The 25,786-nt window shown below is 39.0% G+C and overlaps 1 long non-coding RNA gene across 3 annotated transcripts in view; it reads left to right on the plus strand.

Moving 5' to 3' along the window:
* Window positions 1–22,999, plus strand: part of LOC118353391 (uncharacterized) — a 36,997-nt gene extending 13,998 nt beyond the window's left edge. The window contains exon 3 of one of the 3 annotated variants that reach the window (XR_007408417.1): window positions 21,033–22,999. This is a non-coding gene — a long non-coding RNA (uncharacterized LOC118353391). Of the gene's footprint in view, window positions 1–1,617; window positions 4,046–4,679; window positions 5,642–21,032 lie in introns of those variants that run through there. The other 2 variants (XR_004812235.2, XR_007408416.1) reach the window with 2 other exon arrangements.
* Window positions 23,000–25,786: the final 2,787 nt, after the last annotated feature.

Consider the following 25,786-nt stretch of genomic DNA (forward strand, 5'->3'; position numbering starts at 1 on the left):
TAGATATCTGAGCTAAGTAAATACATGGCATAAACAAATGCAGAAATCCATGTACAGGTAAATTAAATAAGTACTTTGAACAGAAAATGCCTTTCTTTACTAAAGGGAACAGTTTAAAGTCACCTCCTTCTTTGCTTCTTAGGAATCCCACTGGGGAGAAAAAAAAAAAAAAAGAATCCCACTGGGAACCTGAACACTTAATGTCATTGACTCCACTTTGTAAGGCTGTGGATTAAGCTTTATCTCTGCAGGTATAGGGGATAGAAACTCAGAAGAAGAAAAAAATATCATTAGGCTGAGGATCAAATCAACAGAAATTAGACTGACCTAGATCGATGCCCCCCCGCCCCCCAAAATAGCTTTTCCTTCTGGACAAGCGCTGAAATGACAACCTAGTTGATTTAAAGGACAAACTGCCCTTCAGTTCAGGAAATCAGGAACACTTTAATATATATCAAACCTTTGCAATATACCCTCCTACTCCCATTTCTTAAATAAAAAGACTTCTACTTGTGTTTATTACCACATAGCATCTGTTAGCAACCAGGATGGTTTTGTGGCTCTAAGTTAGGGCACAGAGCTCAAAATCTGGACCCATTGAGTTAGTCAGATTGCCTTGGCCATGGGTCCTCTGAGGTTTATTACTGAGTATGACACAAACATTCCCATGTTTTGACTTCTAGGACTGGCTACTGAAAATGTTTATGTCCCATAGTCATATGGTTACTCACACTCTTTTAATGACCCAGAGAACAGAGGTCTGCTTGGTCCCCAAAGCCAGGACAGGTGGAGATGCAACTCTGTCCATGATTTGATAGTGCAAGGTCATACACTAATGACTGGGAACAGACTGGCTGGCCCCTAGGACTCCAGATATGGCTGTTTCCCAAGTGGACTCTCAGGTGACTCTGCTCAAGATATTATATCAGGATGTCAGTGGAGAACACATGTGGGCCAGCCATCATGGACAAGCAGCCTGAATGTCCCACTGCAAGGAAAGAAAGGCCTAATACAATCAGGCAAAAGGCTGATGAGAGCCACATTTCACTGGCATGGCTATCCAACAGACTTCTATTCATTCATTCAACAAAATCTTGGGAGGGCCTTTAAGAGCTAGGCACTACTACCGGTGGGTTTTTTTTTTTAAGATTTTATTTATTTATTCATGAGAGACACAGAAAGAGAAAGAGATAGAGAGGCAGAGACACAGGCAAGGGAAGAAGCAGGCTCCATGCAGGGATCCCGACATGGGACTCGATCTCAGGTCTCCAGGATCAAGCCCTGGGCTGAAGGCGGCTCTAAACTGCTGAGCCACCCGGGCTGCCCATTACTACAGGTGTTAAAGACACTAAGATCACAGTCTACAGGGAGGGGTAGGGGCATAAACTGACAATTACAATATGCACATACTGGAGGGTTGGAAGAGGCACTGAGCTCAATTTGGAAGATTGGAAAAAAACATATCAGAGGAGAAGATGGTCAAACTGTGCTATGAAATTCTGTGCTCTCATGGAGCAGAGACTTGGGAATCTGGGAAGAAGTAAAGTTTACTTCCTACATTTGCATAGAATCTGAAACTAGCCTTTTTTTTTTTTTTTTTTTTTTTTTTTTTTCCAGGACTACTAAGGGTACAGCCGGTGCACTCTTTGGGCCTCTAGAAACACAGGACACACTGGCTGCAGATAACAGGGTTTATGATACAGAATGAGATCACTGCTTTCATGTCCACAAAAAGATAAAATGAATGCCTATAATGCCTGGCCCTTGGCAGCATTCGCAGGAACAGTATCTCATTACTAGGGAAATGATATAAAAAAAAATTATAAATTGCGGAAGCCATGGCTTAACTTGGTGATTTGGAGTAAGTCATTGCTCACCCATGTAAACAGTGCAGCCTCAGTCTGTGCTTTCAACTTACTGGATGAAAAGTATTTGGATTCTTTGTTGGCTAAAGAGGAACCTTTTGCTTGGCTGATCATTTGGGTTTTGAATGGAGTGGGCAGGATCTTCAGATTTTAGAACTTGCATCAGAGTGTCTGCTCAATTCTAAGAAAAGCACTTCATTTGTCTGGTTAAACGAGCTGTGCCAGCTGCATATGTCTTATCACTGAACTGAGACAGGCCAAAATTGGCAAGATTTTGGAAGTCATTGAAGAAAAAAAAAACTAAACTATATATTTTCAAATTATAAAGGTGGGTAAAGCAAAGACCTGATTGAGTTAGAGGAGTGTATAAATTTAGGATTCTATGGGAAGTAGCGAAGAAATGAATTCTCCAGACTAAGTCCTTCCAAATATGCTCTCTTACAAAGCCAATAATGACAGATCAGCTTGAAAAAATTATAAAGAGACCATATTCTGAAAAGAGAGGTTCTACTTGAAACCACCAGGGTGACCCGCCTTTGAGCACTGGTAGATGAATGACTTGCACCTAGAAAGGAATCAGAGTCCCATGAAAGGGCTGAAAAGAACCAAGAGGCTATCTGAACATTTTTTCCTTTTTTTCCCCCCATAGTTAATTTCAGAGTACACTCCAAGTTCATGGTCACAGACAGGATTGAACCTCCATTTGCCACTCATTAAAATATTCTTCTTAAAATTTTCTTCTTTAAGAAGTCTTCTTGAAGAATGACTCTCTTAACAAAATTTGATACTTAGAAAGTAACATCTTTATGACTTTGATTTCAGTAATGTAGAAGCCTGGGGATTTTATTTCTCTTAAAAATGAACAAGAGACACAAATTAACTGGGAGAGTTAAATCCATGTTTTATTAAACAGAGTTTTCAAAATGTGATTCTGGGAATCCAAAATGTCTGTATGATGGTGCCTCTCCCCAACACGAATCCTGCAAAGGAGACAGATGGAAAATCTCCTGGGTTTCAGGAACCTCCACGTTAAGGGGGATTTTTTAAAGCCGTGAAGTCCAAATCTGCCCACACACTACACTTCATCTCCTAAGGGAGCGTCAGAGCCACCAGCAGCCAACAAAATCACCAGACCCTGGGCTCCTGTCACTCCATAGTATGCGATGCTTGGATGAGGTATTTCCTTGACTTAACTTATGCCATTAGCTCCTGGGATGAAGAAGTGTGCCATGGGAAAATCCCATCTTCACACAGTGGAAAACAAAATAATTTTATCTTTCAAACATTGGTTTCTGTATTTTTCTAAAAGCCAAATGAAGAACACATCAATTATCCAGGAAAATAAACTAGAAGTTTTTTCGTAGCTTCCAGGAGGACAAGCTATATAGGGAAGGCAAGTCCATTTTATTTTTTCTTCAGCAAAGCAATTACTGTCCTTTTCTTGGTGTTGGGTGCTCTTGTCACATCTGACACACCAGTTTGATTGCCGAGAGAATGAGCAAAACAATGAGCCCTTAGCACAGGGCTCCCAGAGGCTGCCAGCACCCGAGTGCATTGGGTAAACACTCCACTTTTGGCAGTAGAAAATTAATCTTTTAAACAAAAATGCTTTGTCACAATTCCACTCCTACAAATGAGAGAGAAAAGAGGGAAAGGACTCTGAGCCTTATTTCTTCACAATATGCTAAAGAAAGATATTCAATTAGAATAGATATTGTCAGTGTCCCAATTTACAGATGCCTTCTAGAACACGTAGTCAAGAGGTACAGCTCTGGGAATATGAGAATATAAGGATGTCAAAACATGGGGTTTTTTTTGGTGTTTTTGACACATTTTTTTCTGCCTAGGCTGATTGTTACCTGCAGTCACATTGGAGAATTAATGACATTAGCCTGGGAAGCCATCTGACGTGGCAATGGGGGTAAAGTTGGAGGCATTCAGAAGGAAATCACTTTAGGAAAGTATTCAAACCACCACAACCATCTTTCTATTCTAAAATATTTTCCACCTGGATGGCTCAGTTGATTAGGCGTCTGACTCTTGATTTCAAGCCCAGGTCATGATCTCAGGGTCATGAGATTGAGCTCTTAGTCAGGTTCCACACTCAACATGGTTCAACATGGAACCTTCTTGAGATTCTCTATATCCCTCTCCTTCTGCCCCTCCATCCCTGCATATGCATGCTCTCGTAAAACATATATATAATATAATATAATATAATATAATATAATATAATATAATTAATATAATATAATACAATAATTTTCCTTAGAATGGCCCAGAGGAGTGAACTTAGAGTCTCCCAGTCTGGTCAAAGGGAAAGCCTTTTCAAGTTGCTTGGCAAGACAGATTCTGGAACCTCAAAGAATGAAGTAGGCTGCCTGCTAGGGATCCTCTCAATAGAGTGCTGGTCACTGAAAGTCTGAGTCACTCATAGTTCACTGAAATCAAGAGAAGGGAAAGTATTTTCCAATTTCAAGGGCTGTGGAACAGTGCTAGAGGGTGGTTGGTGGTGGTAGTGGGGAGGGGAGGTTTCTGCCAAGAGAAATAAATTCAATTATATGAGGGGTAGATTCAATTTATATGAGGGGTAGATTACAACTGGGGTGCATCTGACTGTATGGTGTTGAAAGAGATGGGTTTCACTTGTGTTTTTACAGTTGTCACCCAGGTCTCTATGACAGCTTAATGGAAATGGAAATCTAAACTAAACTAAACTAATCTAAACTAAAATATTGTACATTGCTCACCTTTATAAATAAATTACATTTATGGGATCCAAAATGAAGAACTATTCTTCCTCTCTTTTATCAGGTGGAAGCAGCCAGACAAAAAGGACTAAAGCAGATCCCAATACCAGGGATGGGACTGAAAAGAAGTCAATGAGGCTGGGACTGTGTGTAAAAAGGTTTAGGACTGCATGCCAATAAATTAGATTCTGTTAAAATAAAGAGCTTTAAAGAGAGAAAAGGCAAACATCAGTGGGAGAGGATACTTGCAACAGATAGACCCAACAAAGGATTTATAACCTATGTTTAAAGTCCTTCAAGGCAGTCAGAGCAATCAGATTTTAAAATATGAACAAAAGACTTGCAACAACATTTCACAAAACAAGATACCCAAACGACCAATAAGCATGTGAAAAGTTACTCAATGACATTACTCATGACAGAAATGCACATAATAACATAATTGAGATACTAGCAAATACCACCTCTATGAACATGCACACACATGTGCGTGCACACAAATAACCAAGATTTAAAAGACTGAAAACACCAAAACATTCTTGTCTGCAAGAATGCAGGACAACAGAGAGCATTCTACACTGCCGCTAGGATGTGTAGAAAATGGTACAATCATTTTGGAGAACTGTTAGCAGTTTTGTCTAAAGATGAATAATACATGCAGCTCGGTGATCCAAAAATTTCACTGATAGGTATAAACCCAATAGATGTGAGCCACCAAAACACATGCAAGATTGTTCATAGCCACTTTATTCATTATTACCTCAAACTGGAAATTATCTGAATGACCATTAGTGGTCAAATGAATCAATCATAATATAACCATTCAGTAGAGTACCACAGACTGACAAAGAAAGAAGTACTGAAAAGTGAACAGAATGCCTGAAATGTTACAGCAAAATATTGAACGGATGAAGCCAGATAAAAGAAGTATGACACGTGTGTAATTCAATTTATATGAGAAACCAGTCAAAATTAATCTATGATGACAGAAGTCAGAATAATGGTCACTTTTTTTTTTTTTGCCTGTTTGAGGGAATTATTTATTTATTTATTTATTTATTTATTTATATAAGTTTATTTTTTATTGGTGTTCAATTTGCCAACATATAGAATAACACCCAGTGCTCTTCCCATCAAGTGCCCCCCTCAGTGCCCGTCACCCAGTCACCCCCACACCCACCCACCTCCCCTTCCACTACCCCTAGTTCGTTTCCCAGAGTTAGGAGTCTCTCGTGTTCTATCTTGTTCTCTGACATTTCCCACTCATTTTTTCTCCGTTCCCCTTTATTCCCTTTCACTATTTTTTTATATTCCCCAAATGAATGAGACCATATAATGGTCACATTTTAGGGAGAGTTACTGCACGAAGAGCAAAGGAGCCTTCTCAATTGCTGAAAATGTTCTGTATCTTGATCCAGGTGGTGGTTATAATGGATTGTGTGCATGTGTGAAAATTTATTGAGTTGCACACATAGGATATATGTGCTTCTCTCTGTGTGTGAGCTGCACCCTGCTCAGAAAGTTGCAAAGTAGTACAATACTGCTTCTTTTTCTTCTCGAGGTCCTTTTCAGGACTCCAACTCTGCATTTACCATGTTATGGAGGAATCATTTGCATTCTGTATTATTTAAAAGTTGCTTGAAGATAGACACCATATATGTATTCATAATACACATATGAATGAAATGTATTCATTTGTATTTCTCCACTGCTGAGTACAATGCTTGCTATAGAAAAATTCCTCAATAAATACGTATTAAACTATCCCTAAAACACTCTAATCCCATGTAATTCAGACTCTCAATCATGTGTGTTGTTCACCTCCCACCTTATACTTTAGTTGTAAAGGTAAAAACGGGAGCAAACCTGGGTAATCCTTCCAATTGTCAAGGCTTCAGGTGATGAAAATATGTTGAATTTTCCTGTCTGGGGTGACCCTGTTTAAACCAGAGGTTCTCAAGATTGAAGAACATAACACTCAAGTGCAGGACATATTAAATCTGCAGCTCACCGGCTCTGCCCCCAGAGTCTGGTCTACCAGGTTAGGGATGGAGCTCCTGTCTATACTTCTAACAAGCACTCCAGAAAATTCTAATGATGCACACTGTGACAAATACGGGCTTGGACACACAAAACTTCTGGCTTTGTAGAGATTATAGGAATATTAACTGAATAACATGACTCGCCCCCTCACCTAAAAGGAGACCTCCACAGTTTTAGATTCTCTCCCCTCAGGATATGAGAGTCTCTGGAGAGTCTTTCAAGAGAGGAATTTTTGGAAAACACCTAGATTAAGTGATCTCTCCTGATGCATTAGATTCCACCTTTCTTTGGAAACCAGGAGGAGATACAACATCTCTAATTCAACTAAGGAAACAGCTGTTATGGCTGAGCATCCACTTCTGAGGTAACGTGTTACTGCACATTGGGAAAAGAAGGAAGCTCTGTGAGGTTCATTGAGAGATTTTTCTTTTTTCAAAAAATGATATTCAGGGAAATTTTTGCCAATTCTTTTTTCAAGATAGAGGTCTTAAGGCCATGACAGACTGACAAGCAGCTGAAAACTCCAAATCAAGACTGGCACCTTGTCCCCAGTTTCCATCAGTAAGTTGAAAGTGGGTTGTCAGATTCAACGTTTCCCTTATGTTGAATTATTTTGTCAAGTAAATGGTGTTCTTTGGAGAAAATATATAAAAACAAGGGAGATCCATTAAGTATAAAAGTTAAGTTTCTCTTCTCTAGGCACCGAAATATAAATATATATGTATGTTGCATATATATTATATATACTTATATGTATGTGTCTATTATATATGCTTTGTATGTACACATATTATATATATTTTGTATGCATATGTATATATACATATATATACACAAAATATATATATATTCATTTTTATATATATACACATACACAAAAATATGTGTATATATAAAGAAAGAAAGAAAGAGAGAGAGAAAACATTACCAAATCTGCAGATAGTGGGTTATGCTTTACCATAGCTACTCCTCTCTGGAGAAACCACTCAGAATGTAGGCACCCCTGTAATATACCTGGGCTAATCTATCTATAATGCAAAACCAACAAATTAAATATAAATAGAGAGATAAATAAGTATATGGACCAGCCACGTGCAAACACATGAACATACGTCACGAGCAAGTACGTGGCCATCCAGGAAAATTTACTTTAGTTCCTCTGACTGGAATATAACAAATAGCTTTTTAGTTTTGCTTAGTCATCTATTTCTTCCTAATGCAGACAAGGAAAATATTCTTGAAAAGCAGCTGTGAATGGGTAGTGACAAGTGGTTTCCTGTGGTCTAAGAACAAGACAGCAATTACTGCCTGTTACGTTCTTTTAAATTCCAGAGGCAAAGGAAGTTCGATAATGTTGTATTGGCTTTACAGTTATTGAACGAAGAGGAGGAGTCTTGAGATAAAACAGGGTTGTTGTTTTTTCTTTCCTTTTAGAACAAAGTTATAAATATATCTCCACAGACAATACGAAATATCAGGGGAATCTCTGAGCTTCAACATGGCTCCCTATTATCTCTTTAGACAATATAAGTGGTAGAAATTACAGAATTAAAGGCAAATGTGAACTTTCCCCAAAGAGGTCCAGTAGTGCTGGTTTCCCTGGGAAACCTGGTGCTGGTCCTTAACCTCTCGAGGCCTTCATCCCTGCATTGAGAGCCTTCTGAAAATACTTCTGGTCTGCTGACTCTGGGTTCTGGTCTGCTGACTCAGAACCCAGGGGCTGCAATGAACTCTTTGGGAAGAAAGAGCTGGAATCCCAGAAAGTAAAATTTAGATGAGAGAGTTTATCCTCTGTGGGCTCAAGCCTCTGAATCTTCTCTTCTCTTCCTTCCATGTCCAACATTGTAATTACTGGGTAAAGCGGGTTCTATCTTTGGGATTCAAGCAGAGCAGACGGGAGCAGAGGGAGTCAAGAAAAGACTTGAGGGAAAAGGTGAAAGCTGAAGAAAAGCCACAGGAGATGAAAAAGTGTGAGTGAACATCCACAGGCAGTTCCATCAGCTCAAATTCTGGAACGGTCAAAACGTCTTCACTCAGGAATATGCGTGCAGGCATCACCTCGGAGAGACCACCCTGTCTAAAGGAGTGCACCCCCACAGTCACAACCTTCCATTCTGCACTTTGAGAATTCCATTGTCTTCTTCATGGCATTTATCACTGCCTAAAATCATATCACATGTTTATTTCCTTGTTTATTTATTTTTTTTCTTTATTTATATTCCTTGTTCCTGTCTTCCTCATTCTCAATGAGGAGAGGGCAGCCTGCATCTCATTTATTGCTGACTTTCCAAAGGCTGGAACAGTGCTGCACATAATAGGTACTCAATAAATACTAGTTGAGCTAATGAATGAAGCCCATAGATGGATCGATGGGGTCAGGCTTCTGCATGTCCCTGTGTCTCTAGGGGGATACCCCAGACAGCACATACCTGAGGCTCAGAGTCCAAGAGCTAGGATGAAAAATAGATTGGGTTTGCCTGGGATTGTGGGGGTTCTAGAGATGAGAGACTTTTAGTGCCAAGGCTGAGAAAGTCCTAGGCAAACTTGAACAAGTTGGTCATTCTCCCTAGACTTCTGAAGGTCTTTGATACCTTACATGAAAGGAGAATGGGGTCAAAGTATTTACCATCCTTTCAAGGTCACCCCAAGCTGGCTTATCCTCTGACTGAAAGTCATGGCTCCTCTCAGGTCTTCCTGTACAGTCTCAATCACTATGTCTCTGGTGCCTTGGATGGCAATAGCTCAGCTGCTACTAAGCCCAAGTATCCACACCATCCCTTGTGGTTCTTCTCTACTCTACACCTTAATAAATAGTTCTTTTCCAAATAAATCTTCCAGAATTACCTAAAGTTGAGTGAACCACTGTGTCCTATGGACCCTTGACTGGCAGGAGGAGAAAATGGGAACCATAGAAATAAGCCTCCTGAGAAACCATTAATACGCAAAGATATTTAACTTCTCAGCCTCTTGGTTCCCCTTCTATGAATCTGTGGCCATCCCACAGGGTGGTTAAAAGAAGTGATTAAGAAAATCTGCTGAAGGCTGTTTGTTAGCTTATCAAAAGCACTTCCCACTATCTTTTAGCCACTGTTACTGGTTGTCGTACCTTTGCTCTTCACAACAGAACAACCAGGGAAGGAGCCAGCTTGCCCCAGGTTTGATAAGGGCCCCAGGTTTTCACCTCTCCAAAGGACATGAAATAATAGGCAGAAATACTCCAGATTTAAAAATCCAAACATGCATGAATTGCTATTCTCTTAATATTGTTACTTCAGGGCCTTGAGTGAAACCCTTAATGTTCTATACATTCTGAGCTTTAGTGGTAATTTTGATGTCTGTTTTAGGGGAAGGTAAAGAGGTGGAGACTGTAAGTTTGCAGGAAACCCTCTACCTGTTGGATAAACCCACACCTCCCCACCAGGCCAAGCTGCTGAAAGAAGCAAGAAATCAACAGGCCACAAAATGAAACTATTTTGAAGTCAAGAAAAAGGTTCTCCATTTCTGATTTAAAGATGCTGTGAGCTGTCTGCAGACCTTAGGTAAAAACAGGCCATTGAGAATGTCCCTCGGGGGAGGATAAGCATGGAGGCTGAATATTAACAGCTAAAACAGTATTTTTTCATTATAAGAAATAAAGTAAGTACAAGCAAGAACATGATAATTCCGTGATGAAATAAGACAATTTAGGAAAGACAGAAAGGTGGACAGAGCTCTCATCTTATTGTAAAGTGAATGAAAACACACACAATATAGGAGCACAAAAGGCTTTGCACATAACTAAGAAAAATGAGAACAAAGAAGGAATATATGGGAAATAATTAACACTAAAGTTCATAACAACAAGGCCCACATTAACTCATGTTGTAATGTGTTACAAATAAGGACACCTTCTGAGTTTTCAAGAGGACATGGATTTTGTGGGGAAAACTATGTCCTCTTGAAAATCCATGTCCTCTTGAAAACTCAGAATGTGTCCTTATTTGAAAATAGGGTCTTTGTGGATGTAATTAGTGAAGGGTCTCAAGGTGAAATCTTTCTGGATTTAGAGCTCACCCTAAATATGATTACTGGTATCCTTGTAGGAGAAAGGAGAGGAAGACTTGGACATAAAGAGATTCACAGGGACACATGGCCACATGAAGGTGGATGCAAAGATTGGCGAGAGGCCTCCCCCGCAAGACAAGGACCATGGGGAGAAGGAAAAAGCTGGAGGAGACAAGTCTCTCCTAGAACCACTGAAAGGAGCATGGCCCTGCCAACACCTTGATCTCAGATTTCTAACCTCTAGAACTGTGATGTAACAAATTTCCATTGTTTTGAGCCATCAGTTTGTAGTAATATGTTACAGCAACTCTAGGACACTAGTGCACACATCAAAGTTGTCTACATAGTTTATACAGCAGGAGCTCAATAAATATGGATGCTCCAACAAGTCATCTGGATGAATTTGCTGTACTGTAAAACGACAGAGGTACCACCATGCTTACATCGTGCTCTTGTCTCACAGTGAAGATCCAGCACTTCATGCTTCCTATTTTAAATTTTGCAACCAGTGCACTTCATGTAGAAAGAACACAGGGTTCAGAATATGGAACCATCAGACTGAGATTGACGTACCTGCTAATCAAACCCGGCATTCCATTTCCAAACCACTCATTCCAGTGAGAATCACTAATTACACCCATTAGGAGGCTTTATCCAGCGCTGCAGGGATGTTTATATCAGCATCTCTCTCAAACAGGGCCCTATGAAGATGATTCTATGCCGAATCTTTGTAAGGGTGTAAGTATAGCCCCAGACCTCGGGCATCCATCTATGCAGGTGGAATCCTAGCATTCCACCCCTTGGCTGGGAATATTTTTACTCTCTCCAACATCCCAGTGTACTTCACGTAGCCCTGGTGATAATTCTTGTCTCCTTTTCCCTGCCTACCTCTTTCCCTGCTCTTGAAGCTGTGGCTTCCAAGGCCACTTTTCTGTTCTTAGGTTGCACTAGTTCTTTCATCACCACAATTCTGATCTGACGCCAAGTTGACCACACTTGTGGTTGATTACTGTGCTAATATTTTCCATTTGCCTCTCCCTGTCACTGACTGCCCTTCTCCTGGGCTCCAAGGCATCAGCCTCAATGGTTTGCATGAGCCAGGCCCCCTTGCCGTAGCTTCTAGTTAAATAGAGGAGGTACTGCCAGGAAACTGGAGGGTGGGAGGAAAGACAGGTCAGATCAGGGTATTGATTCCCCTCCATGTGCCCTCTGTGCCAGCCCTCTGTCTCTGTCTCTGCAGCCACAGCTCCTGCTGGAGACCCCCTTGCAAGGCTAGATATCCATTGGTCCTTCGGGCCTGGGGCTGTAGACTGCTTTCTGCTGGTGTCAGTCCCTGCAGTGGACTGACTCCCTCAACTCTGTCCCCACATCTATAAACAGTGACCCTAATAAACTCTTTCCACTTGTACCTCTGATATAGTTCTCAATATTAATCCTGATTTGCACATTTAATACTCTGCCTAGCTACAGATGTTAACCACACACACACACACATACACACACACTATCTATATCATAGGAAGAATTTGGCTTCAGAATCACACATCCCTTAAATAAACAGTCATGTTATTGGATTGCTATGTTCATCTGAGTTATTCAGTCTCTTTGAGTCCCAGTTCAGTCATCTGTGAAACAAGACCATATACCTTGTAGGGTTATGAGGAAACTGAAATGAACTAACATGAGCATTTCTTATGTGCCTTTCATCTCCTCATTCAGCTTCCTACAAATATTCCAGACCCTGTCTAACCTACTTCCATGTGCTATCAGGTATGGCCCCTGCTGGCCAGTCTCTTTCTTTTTTAAGGCTGGCATTTGCATGGTCCTGTCCACATGTCAAATAAGGATTCACCCAAGGAGCACCTGGGTGGCTCAGTGGTTGAGCATCTGCCTTTGGCTCAGGTCCTGATTCCAGGGTCCTGGGATCGAGTCCCATAACAGGCTCCCTGGGGTGAGCCTGCTTTTTCCTCTGCCTATGTCTCTGCCTCTCTCTCTATGTGTTTCCCATGAATAAATAAACAAAATCTTTTATAAATAGATAGATAGATAGATAGATGATAGATAAAATTTTTAAAAAAGGATTCACCCAAGCCTCAGTGCCTCCACATCAAGTAGGATGGATACACTATTGAGACAGACAGACAGGTGAAGTGGCCTGTCCACAGTCACCAGAATTCCGATGTCAGTCTGTCATCTCTTATGCTGGAGCTTTGTTCTCACCCTGTTGCCTCCATTCTCCTAGAGGAGATCCCACCCACCATGAGGTTTCTGGTTTGTTCTGCTGAGTGTGCGGTATGCCTGAGAAGACAATGACAATGACAGCTTTTGTCACCAGCCATGGGGCAGGGTGGGAGAGGTTAGAAAAGAAACTGTGGAGGAAGTGACTGTGGGCACAGAACCAGCCCCCATGCCTTGCACACGATGACTTGAACGGAAACAGATTCGCTTCTCAAATTGATGAATTGGCAGATGAACACCCAGCTGCTGGGTGTTTCCATCCTGATTGAAAAGCCTGCGTGACATGACCATGAGCGTGTCATGCAGAAACTAGTCCTAAATAAGACCCTGTTCGTCCCTCAGCCCTTAAGAATTGTGCCTCTGTGGGCAGAGCAATGCAAGACAGGATATGGGTAAACTAAGGCTGGTCTGGAATGAATGCAAAGTTATCATTTCACAAGTAAGGGAAAAGTGGCATGCATCCCCAAGATTTCTGAAAAAGAAAAAAAGAGAAATTAATTCAGAAAATATGAGCAAAGACAGAATAGAAGGGAAAAAATTCTTAAGATTTGCTATTGGAGACTTCACTTTTAAGATTCATTCCAGCAAAACAAAAAGGCAAAGAAACATTAATATCTCTTTCATGAACTATATAAAAGTAAATAAACCCATAAAAGGCGGTTAAAGAAAGACTCCAGTCTATTCTGTCACCAAAAAATCTTTAAGGAGGACATAGCTTGCTTTTAACAAACCCCAGAGCCCCAAATTCAAAAAAGTTTAGAAAGAGTTGTTACAACTACTTTGGAATTTAATTTTTAAATTGAATCTATTTATTTTTTTTTAAAAAACCCTGAATTTACAGAAAACATAAAGTGGTGAATAATAAAGATTGTGATTGGTTCTATGTTCAGCAGAGGAACCTCCTCCAAACATAACTGCTGTGCCCAGTCCATGGCTAACACTGATGGCCAGGGTCCATCATCCAGACTGACACTTAACACAGAATGACAGATCACCCATACCCATAATTCGTCAGAAAAGCTCTATCTCATAAAAGCAGCATATGTTCACTGCCAAAAGCTGGAAAAAAAAAGCAGGGAAAATCACACAGCAAAACAAATGAAAATAGTCACCGATTTCACATTCCAGAGGTACTCATTGTTAACATTGGGGAATGCCTTCCCATAGTTTTATAATTCTTATATCAATAAAATAAATCAAAAAATAAGATTTAAATACATGTGAATATAAATAAATACTGTGAAATATAAAGAAAGTAAATATGAAGTTGTACAATATGAGTCCATTTTATTTCATCTCTATCATAGTTTATCAGTCTCTTATTATTACTCAGGGTGATCTTCTCAAATTTTTCTGTTATAAAATTAACAAAGTTCTGTTTTTAACATTTAAAATAAATTTAGGCTTTGTAACTTGGTATAGCCACTATGGAAAGCAATATGAAGGTTTCTCAAAACAATTATGAATGAAACTACCAATATTTTTTTAAAATTTTTTATTTTTATTTATTTATGATAGTCAGAGAGAGAGAGAGAGAGAGGCAGAGACATAGGCAGAGGGAGAAGCAGGCTCCATGCACCGGGAGCCCGACGTGGGATTCGAGCCCGGGTCTCCAGGATCGCGCCCTGGGCCAAAGGCAGGCGCTAAACCGCTGCGCCACCCAGGGATCCCTGAAACTACCAATATTATCCAGCAATTCCACTTTGGGGAATATACCCAAAGGGGGTGAAAACACTAACTGGAAAAATATCTGCACTCCCATGTTCATAGCAACATTATTTACATTAGCCCAGACATGAAACAATGTAAGTGTGGATGAATGGATAAAGATGTGAGATATATAGAGATAAACAGAGTATTGTTCAGCTATTAGAAAAGGAAATCCTGCCATTTGCAACAACATGGATGAATCTTGAAGGCATTATGCTAAGTGAAATAAGTAGGACAGAGAATGACAAATATTGCATGATCTCACTTACATGTGGATTCTAAAACAAACCAAACTCATAGGAAAAGAGGAATACCTGGGTGGCTCAGTGGTTGAGCATCCTTCAGCTCAGGGTGTGATCCAGGAGTCCCGGGATCGAGTCCCACATCGGGCTCCCTGGGTGGAGCCTGCTTCTCCCCCTGCCTGTGTCTCTGCCTCTCTCTCTCTTTCTCTCTCTCTCTGTGTGTCTCATGAATAAATAAAAAATAAAATCTTAAAAAGAAACCTCATAGGAAAAGAGATCAGACTTGTGAATACCAGAGGTGGTAGGGAGGGAGAGAGGGAATTGGAGAAAAGTGTTCAAAAGGCACAAGCTTCCAGTTATAATATAAATATGTAGTAGAAGTAGAGTGTACAATATGATAATTATATCTAAAACTGCTACATGATCTATAAGAAAGATGTTAAAAAAGTAATTTCTAAAAGTTCTTACAAGGAGAATTTTTTCCTTTATTTTTTTTCTTATTTCTTTTCTTTTTATTGTATCAATATGAAAAATGGATGTTAGTTGAACCTGTTGTGGTAATCATTTCACAATATATGTAAGTCAAACCATCATACTGTGTGCTAAAACTTGTACAGTGACATATGTCAATTATTTCTCAATAAAACTAGAAAAAACAAAGTTAGTCTCCTGTCCCTAAGTAAAAAGAAACACCAAAAAAACTAAACCAAATTCCATGCCATGTTTCTACAAACTTTCCATGTTATTGTAGACCCCAGAAGATTTGCATGTGCTATTTCCTCCATTTTAAATGCTCCCTTCCTTCTGTTCATCTGACTACAAATTCTGGCTTTTTGTGAAGGGTCCTTGACAACTCAGTCCCATATATTTTCATTAAAGAAAAAGAAAAACCTTACACTTTATTCCCAGAAAGGAATAATATAAGAAGCATAACTCAAGGTTATTCTCTTCTCCCTTGCTCAGTGCTTCTAAGAGGTATCATGTAAAAATATAATATTAGTGAACCCACCTTTCTTGAGTGGATGGAGTTAATGCTAAAGCTCAGGCTTTCCTGTGACTTCCTTCTTTTGGACTCTTCCTTGCTTTAGTTGTACTTGAAATTAGAGGAGGTTGGCTATGGTCATATGTCTGACTAAGTTTCATATGGTCATATGTCTGACATTTCAAACTCAGTTATCTTCTTGCTTCAACCCACAGGTCTTCACATAAAGCCATAAGTGGGTTTTTAATAGCTGTCTGATTTGCATGCATTGAAGTCTGTATACACTGGGCGCCTAGGTGGCTCAGTCATTTGGCCGTTCAACTCTTGGTTTCAGCTCAGATCATGATCTCAGAGTCATGAGGTTGGGTCCCACATCAGGCTGCATGCTCAGTGAGGAGTCTGCTTGAGATTCTCTCTCTCCTCCTTCTCCTGCCCCTCCTCCAGTCATGCTCACTCTCTCTCTCTCTAAAATAAGTAAATCTTTAAAAAAAAATCTGTATATGCCTCAGTTTGTGAACTGATTTAAAACTCAGAAGCTCTCCCTGAACCACATCCCTCATAACAGAATTAATCTTTTACACAACAAAAGTAATCTTTAACAAAATTAATCTTCAGTAGCACTGAACACTGAATTACAATTATTTGTTTATATATGCATATTTCTTTTCAGTCAGAAAATTCCTTAGAGCAAAAACCATGTCTTATTTATCTTTTTATTTCCAGCATAGTACCTGACACATAAGAGCCACTTAGCAAAAATTTTTTTAAATAAACAAATGACAAATTGTTAATAGTGTCACATATTTTAAGCAGACCAATTCCTATCTAGGTGGTTTCCTAGAAATATTAGATTATTATAATCATAAGAAGTCCCTATAACAATGATTCTCACACTTAAGTATGTTTCAGAATTATAAGGAATATAATGTAATTGCTGGGCCACCAGAGTTTCTGATTAGCAGTCTGGGACCCCAGGATTTATATTTCTAACAAGCTCCTGGGTGATGGTGATGCTGTTGTCTGGGGTCTACATTTGGAGAACTACTGTTCTAGAACAAAATTTTCAAAACCATCATTCAGTATCACCTCTGGTGTTTGCTAAATTTCCAAATGCCACTATGATATTCTGATTCAGAAACGTGGACATGATTCTATTGCAGCAAATTTCATGTGTGATTCTATTGAAGCAAATCCATTCACAGGCAATTGGAAATCACTGGACTTGAGCCACACTCACAAGTAAACATTGGAATGAAATGGTAAAGAGTAATTTCCTATCCATTGTTTTCTGTGACTTAGCCAAATGATTGAGCAACTAAAACAATTTTGGGGGGGGGAATCTACTTTGTAATTTTGGATAAACTTTACTATTTAGTTACTGACTTCATCATACACTATAGAACTCTATTCTTCTAAACTTTCTGATCTGGATATTGCAAACCTCAGAGTAACAATCTCCCAATCGACAAATATTAACTAGATACATATTAAGCAAAAATCACTATGGAGGCTCCAACAGAGAAGGAAGGAAGGAAGGAAGGAAGGAAGGAAGGAAGGAAGGAAGGAAGGAAGGAAAGAGAAAGAAAGAAAGAAGAAAGAAAGAAAGAAAGAAAGAAAGAAAGAAAGAAAGAAAGAAAGAAAGAAAGAAAAAGAAAAAATGTTTCGTTGTCTTCTAGAAGGATCTCATGAGCTGGTTGTGAAGATAAGAAGTAGATATATTTTTTTAAAAGATTAAAAATTCCAAATAACAAATGATAATTATCAAAGAATGCAGGTAAGGAATGCTAAGGTAACTTGGAGGGAAAGGAGAGTGGATCTCCAAAGCTGGCAAAGTAAAGAGAAATCATCTGAAGGAGAAGGCATTCCACAGTAGCATCTGAAGACAGAATTTGAGAAGGATTATGCCTAGAATAAAGTTCCAAAGAGAGTTTGCAACCCAAGTCTATTGCAAAAGGAAAGTCCTAGTGATAGAAGTAGGACATCTTGACTTCTATAGAAACAGCAAGGGTATCTTTGTCAATTAGCTATTGGCGCTTTTTTGCAGATGACATTGCTCTGGAATAGTACGAATGATTCCTCTGTGCCATCTGGCATTTTCTGGCTAAGAACAGCTCTTGTGCTGAAACGCAAAAATGGTAGCAGTGAAAATAGCACAGAGAAAATGGTGGCCTGTGTTTACTGACATGTCTTGGCATGTAAAAGTAAGAGTCAAGAGCTGCTAGACTGTATAGAAACCACATTCATTTTGGTGAGCCCTGAGGTGCTGGAATGCCTTTCTCCGCTATGCAATAAAGTTATTCAGTACTTATTGCCTTTGGGAAAAGAATTTCAAGTAGAAATTAAATAAACCTCTGAAGAATAATAGCCCTTGATTTAATTTTGAAGCAGGTGTATGTGTGACCACCCATCCTTTAATTTATTGGAGCAACGAGACCATCAAGGGGTTCCTTAGTTATTGAAAATCTTGTAAGAACTACCTAAAATAAACCTTTAAGACAATCTTCTATTCATCCCATCAGTGAATATGGGACCACATATTTTGATTCATGAAATCAGAAATAGAAAATATTGAACATTTCTAAATTGTAGATTCAGAAATAGAAAATATTGAATATTTCTAAATCAAAGGCAGGATGCACTAAAATAAGAGAATTGCTTTAGTATTTACACAAATAGGGACTAGCTGTGGATGAATATTGAAAGGCTAATCATTGCCTAGCTGCCTCCATATTCTTACAAAAGTTCTGTTCCATCTACAGCATCGGTTAAGGGATACAAGCTGACCACTGTGTTTTTAACAATAAACTAATTTGGAAAGCAGCCCTATAGGAAATGGTAGACACAACTTAACTCTAGTCAATCAGATTCTCTCTCATAAAATGTTGGATTTGGCACACTGAGTGATTGAGTCAGTTACTCTCAGGAGCCAAGGCAAAGTCATGTAGACTTGAGGCTGCTGCCATGTTGAGCCATAAGCAAACAGAGGATCCAGTGAGTGTGATAAGAGATCCATGTGCTTGGATTGAGAATCTGTTTTATTAAGTATTCATAATCACCTTCAATGTTTTTTCCTTGATCAAAATGAATCTTAGGTGAATAGACATCATTGCAGAATCTAAATGGGATCACACTGGTCCCCTCTTAAAATTCAGAAGTTCCTTGGAATACTGGATGAAATTGACTAACAGCACCCCAAGGCTGTCCTATGGCAATGGCAATGCTGTGGACATTGAGTTTTTGTAACCACAAACTTTTCCAGGAATGTTTGTTCTTCCTCTATAATCATTAGAGAGATTTTTACACAATATGGCCATTCTGCATGTTCACATAGTCTCCAGGAACATTAGTCATGGGCTCAGGATTCTTCCTCAATGTAGTGTGACACAACTTTGGCAAAAGGCCTTTAACAAAGGCCTGTGAGGGGAAGGATGGCTAACAACCAAACCATCACAACTGGAGGCTATTTTCATCTCATACTCAAATTCTTCAAGACATTCTGTTATAATTTCTGTAGAACTGTCTTCTAAAATAATTTCCTATTCATCTCCCTTCCCTGCCCCACCCTATTCCTCCAAATCCATTCTGGGCTGAACACCATTCTATATTCCCTCACATAACCTTTTGAGCATACTTCTATGTTTGAATGTATATTCTATGGCATTATTTTTTAAACATTGGCTGATTTTTTCCTTGTGATATTTGCCCCTTTTCCTTTGTCTCCTGCTCCCACTCACTCCTCCTACCCATATTCTGGATTCATTGCCTAGAGGAAGAGGAAAAAGACAGAAATGGTCTACTGGCTTAGCTTTCGTATTTCCTAAAGCTCCAAAGAATTAAAGAAATTACATCAACACACCTCAATAAAGAGAATGTTCTAGAGAGAGGTAAAAGGCCTACAGGTCTCTTGAGAAGGGGAGACCCTGTACTGCTTCAAAGCATGGCTTCTAAGAGATAACTAGACCTTAGAGGAGATAGTACCTAAAGTGCTGACTTTCCTTTCTGGAATTAAGTTCAAGGAAAGGAATTAAGTAAAGTAGAATGTATGCTTTTCAAACCTGAACCTTACAGTTGCTGTATCAATGTTGAGTGCTGTATCAGATGCTTGAGTGGGACTGGTTTATCTGTGGTCTCCTACAGACTCTCTGGAGCATGTTTTCTGAATTCTGGAAATGCTGCTGGCAAGTACACTTGCCTCTTTTATGAAGGATCACGTTTCTCTTGGAAGTTGCTCATTTAATAATCTCTGTGGCACATGGTAAATTGGTTGGTGAGACAAAGGTCCTTCAGTGAGATTAATAACATAGGCTGTTTTTAACTGTTTATCAAAAAATGGTTAAGAGAGGGTTTGAATTGCTAATATTATCTAAATTTCTTTCATTTGTTTGCTTCCTTTAAGATTTTCTTCTTTCTTGCTTTCTTCTTTCTAATAAGATCCTATTGTTATATCCAGAAATAAAATATTAAACTGTAGAAATATAGATAAGAGATGAGTAGACTTTCAACAAAGAAATTCATTTTAAAAACACCACCATGGAGTGGGGAAGTGTCTGGTGGTACAAGATGGTTGATTGAGCACATGAGTGTAATACCTTCCTTGCCAGAGATTCCACTAAAATGACAAGTTAGAGTGCAAGAAGAAATAAATCTGTAGCAATGAAGAAACTGGGAAGGAAGGTCGATTGTAGATGAAAGACTTCAACACATTTCTTGCATATGAAAGCAGATGGCAACATGTCGATGGGTGAGACAAAGTAGAAGAAGCCAAAGTCCAAATGTGAGTGTGAGGGGAATTTCAGGGGAAGCAGCCAGCTGCCAGTTATCCTGGCAAAATGTCAGTGCATGTCTAGGTGTAGGGTTAGTGATCCCCTCTCACTTTACCCCATGCATATTGATAGAAATAAGGGAACCAGGTTTTTACTTCCAGAAGTGAGAGGAAAAAAAGTAAACAACTGGAGGCTCTTCTCTAAAGTGATGAATGAATTGGCTGAAGAGGGATTTGTATTTTAGTGTGAGTGTGTTGGTCTAATAGTAAAGCTCTCCTTGTTCTGACATTTGGTGGAAGGAGATGAAACAGAATGTCTTACTAAAGGCTCATTCCCCATGTACACATAGTAAAGCAAAACCTGCCTGCTAACCAGCCTTCTTCCTTCTCATTCAGGAGACAATCCTATCAAGAAGCATATCAACTCAAACTCAGAAGAAGCCAACAATGGATAGTGATCATTAAGAAATCCTTCATTTATAAATATGAATGTAAAAACAAGATCACCAGATATTTGAGGAAAACTACCAAAATGAAATGAAAAGTCCAAAATGCACAGTCTCAAGGAAACAGAAATAATTCAGGAACCAGAAAGAGATTTTTAAAATATTTAATTAATATCTTCAAAGATATTTGAAAAAAGACATTATATTCCTAAAACAAGAATAGTATGATTGAAAAGGGAACAATTAGAAGACAAGAAAGAGGTTTTACAAATTAAAAATATAGTACCCAAAAATGAAATTCAATAGAAGGGCTGAAATAAAAAACCAAAAATCTCTCCTAGAGTTTAAAGCAAATAGCAAAGAGTAAACTTGAGGGTAAAGACAAAATGTATAGAGGATTAATATAAGAGTTGCAGAAATCCACCAGTTGGCTAAGAGGAATTACAGAAAAAGAGAACAGAGAATGTGAATGGGAGAATTTTTTTAAAAGAAATAGTAGGACATTTCCTCAAATAGAAGAAAGACAAATCCTCATATTTGATGAATCTACTGAGTACTCAGCAGGATGAATGAAAATAGTTTACACAACTAGCACATCCTTTTGAAATTTTAGAACACCAAAGATCGAAAAAAAATCATAAAAATCTCCAGAGAAAAATGCAAGGAACCACTCAACTTTTCACTAGTCACATTAAATTCAGAAGATAACAAATCAATGTTTTCCAAGTTCTATGGGAAAAAAAAATTTTGAACCCATAATTCCATACCCAGTCAAATTTGCATTGTCTGAGAGTAAAATAAAGATATTTTCAGACACACAAAGACCCATTTATATGTTGTATTTTCTGTCTTAGGAGGTCTTCGGAGTATATATCCCAATAAAACCAAGGAGAGTACCAAAAAGATGACATGGAATGTAGGACAGGCCTTAACTCCAGGAGATCACTGAAGAGAAGCCCAAGAATGATGGCTATGCAGCAGATCTAAACAACAGGTCCAGATTAAAACATTCTAGGAGGGACCATATTACAGGGGACCATGAGAAGATAAAGGGATTCTACATAATAGTAATTAGTATGATTGAAAAGCTGGATACATGTGAGGTTGTGATGGAGACCTATGGTTCTTTTTTAGGTGAAGAAAAAAGAATCCCAATTAGAAGTACCCAGTAAACATAAAGAAAAAAAGTCAGTTTCCAAAAATGAAGAGAATAAAATATGACTTGATTTTGAGTGACTGATAAAGTGTAAGAACAGAAAAGTCCATGTGACCTGAAGGCTAGAAACATTTTCCTTCCAGTGCACGGGAATCATGACATCAGACCTGTAAGGCAGGACAAGTAATCCTTAGGTCCATTCTTATCTCTGAAGTCAACATTTATATAGTCTTAACAATGTCAATGCTGCTTATTAGTTTTCCAGTTCTAGAATCCACAGAGAGATAAAGCATAGAAGATTTAATTATCATCATAGAATAGAATAGAAATGTTCTCAATTTTGACAAAGTGAAAGCACAGTTACAGCTGCCAGAAGATGGGAAGTGGGAGGGCAGTGGGAGATGGAGACAAGTGTAGGGGGTTACGGTCCCAGGAGTGTCAGATCAAGAGATAGAGTTTGTGAGTGCAGGGTGGCAGTTACCAGGCACTGGGGTCAGGAGATGTTGGTCATAGGGTACAAAACTTTGTTTTAGAAGATGAATAAGTTTGGGGGATTTAATGTACAGCATGGTGATTATAGGTAATAATACAATGTTATATTGAAAGTTGCTAAGAGAGTAGATCTTATATGTTCTTTCCACAGAAATGGTAATTATGTGATATGATAGACGTGCTAGCTAACTCTATAGTGGTGATCATTTTGTATTATATAAGTGGTCAAATCAACATGTTTACCTTAAACTCATGTCAACTATATTTTAATAAAGCTGGAAAAAATAAATCAAGTTTATAGAATAATAAGTGGAGATTTATTATTAATATTTATTGTCATACAAGTAAAATATAATCACCAAAAAATGGAAAAGAAGGGAGAAAAGAAGGCAGAGTGGAAACAGTAAAATAAACCTTTATCTCCTATGGCAGTGGTCAATATCCTGGTCAAAAGGACTAGTTAGTTCTTTATTGCAAGGAGCAGAAATCAGGATGACTAGTTTTTAAAAAAATAATTTTAAATAATTTAAAAAAAATAAATTGGGTATTGGAATCAGATTTCCCTTAAAGACTCATAGAACTGGTTACACAGTTTCACCCAATGCAGAGCCCAGCTATATTGCAGGAGGGGGCTCAAGAGTCCTAGCATTAAATGCATAGAGAAGAAAAAGCAAACATTAGCTCCTTAAACAGCTCTGCAGGGAGTGTTTTTTGTTTTGTTTTGTTTAGAGAAAGAGAGCATGCAGGAGCAGTGGGGCAGGGGAGGGGCAGAGGGAGAGGGAGAGTATCTTAAGCAGGCTCCATGCCCAGCACAGAACCCAAGGTGGGGCTCAATCTCACGACCCTGAGATATGGACCTGAGTCAAAATCAAGAGTCAGAGGCTTAACTAACTGAGGCTCCAGGCACCCTGCGGTGAGTGGTTTTGTATGGGGCTGCTCTTAGGAAATCTCCCCATCTCCACCCCAAATGCTGGCACAGACTCCATACCCCCTCCCAATGCCACTCAGGCTTGGATGACAGATGTTCTTCCAACAGCTTGAAGTCCTGCTGCCACACCCAGCAAAGAAAGTAGATCTCCTAATACCAATTTCCTCATTCTGCTCCCTGCTAGGTCACAGCACAGTCCTGGTAGATCTCCTTAGTGGAGCCACTGCCACAAACCTGCTTCTCTCAAGCAAGGGAGGCTGAAGAATAATTTTGGCTTCTAGCTTGGGGAGGCAGGACCCATAACACTGGAAATCTCCCACAGAGGAAAAGAAATAGGAAAAAAGGTATTTGTAACACATAGAATGTTCAGAAACCTAGCAAGTGCCCATCATACTCAGGGTGACAAAGCAAGAAATCAAGTGATATGTGCACAGAGAAATATGGCAGTAATAAGCATAACATTTAGAAATATGACATTTGTCCACCAGAAAAACAAAAAGAAATGGGTAAAAGGTTGCCTCTGCATAGTGGGATTGGAGTGATACTGGAGGTATCAGGAGACTAGGACTCTTCATTATAATCCTGCATACAATTTTATTTTGCACATGCATGTGTCACTTGAATGAAATCCTTAATTTATAATTTAACAACTCATCCTAGGGAATCCCTGGTTGGCACAGCGGTTTGGCACCTGCCTTTGGCCCAGGGCACGATCCTGGAGACCTGGAATCGAATCCCACATCAGGCTCCGGGTGCATGGAGCCTGCTTCTCCCTCTGCCTGTGTTTCTGCCTCTCTCTCTCTCTCTCTCTCTCTCTCTGACTATCATAAATAAATTAATTAATTTAAAAAAATTAAAAACTCATCCTAAAACATTTTTACCCTATATGGACTCAAAAGTACCAGAAACCCTACCAGTATCACCTGCCCTACACAAATTCCTACTTAAAAATTAGCTTTCTTATGTTTAAACATTAGCTAAATGCAAGTTAATATTGAACTTACTGAAAACATTTTCTTTTCCTGCAAGCACTGATTTTCTTTTATCAGAAGAGGAGCTTTTGTAATAGTCTGTTGTCCCAAAGGAAATATAGGTGAATGTACAGCATCCTGGTAAATGTTGCTGACGCTGGGAAGGTTCTTTTGTGACATACCAGTTTATCAAGATAGAGTGAGAACCTGAACTACTAGGAACAGGACACTGAGCCTAGCAAGGTTGCTCTGTGGAAAATGCCTCCCCATTTCAAAAGTAGTGTAGACACTGTTTCTTATGCCCTTGATGTTTCCGAACTCTATCTAGAAACTCAGCTAATACTATCTTATTTTTCTTTTCTATTTTCTGTTTTGCTGTATAAAAAGTTTGTAAAAAAAAAAAATAATAGCTGGTTTTTGCTATGAACTTATCACTTGCCAGGCATCTTTTATTGTTTCTTTTTTTTTTATTGTTTCTTTTATTCATTTATTCAGCTCAGTTTACCAAATACCTGTCATGTGCCAAGCAGTGGGAATACAGCAATGAACAATATAGATTGACCCCTTTAAATACTGCAGTCATATAGGACAGTACAGCAGTAAAGCCTAGGAGATTGGGAGGCCGACTCCTATAGGTTCAAGTCACACATAGCCATTAACTGGCTGATTGACTTTAAACCACTTACCTTAATTCCCTATTCTTGGTGCCCTTGTCTAAAATAGGGATAATACTTATCTCAGGGGATTATGGTGAGGTTTAAATGGTGAGTTATAGAGCAATAAGTATAAGAATAGGTTATTAAAGGAGTCCACAAAAGGCCACCTATTCCTGCTTGGGTAGGCTACATAAAGAAGGTATCTCAGAGGTAGTAAGATCTAAGCTAAGGACAAATAAATGAGTAGGATTGTGAGCCAAGAAACCAGAGGGAAAGGTTAGTCCAGCTGGAGGGAACAAGTCCAAGAGGGTTTTCTAAAGTATGCAACTTTCAGTTATGTTTAGTGTGCGTGACTGCAGAGCATGAGTCAAAATGCAACCAGAGACGGAAGCAGGAACCAAATCAGGGATTTGAAGACAACATTTAAAAACTTCATCTTTCTTCTAAGAGCAATGAGGAACCATGAAAGGACATTTGACAAAGGCATATTTTGAGCAGGTC

The sequence above is a fragment of the Canis lupus genome, chromosome 35 (assembly GCF_003254725.2).
Source record: "Canis lupus dingo isolate Sandy chromosome 35, ASM325472v2, whole genome shotgun sequence".
Taxonomy (NCBI): domain Eukaryota; kingdom Metazoa; phylum Chordata; class Mammalia; order Carnivora; family Canidae; genus Canis; species Canis lupus.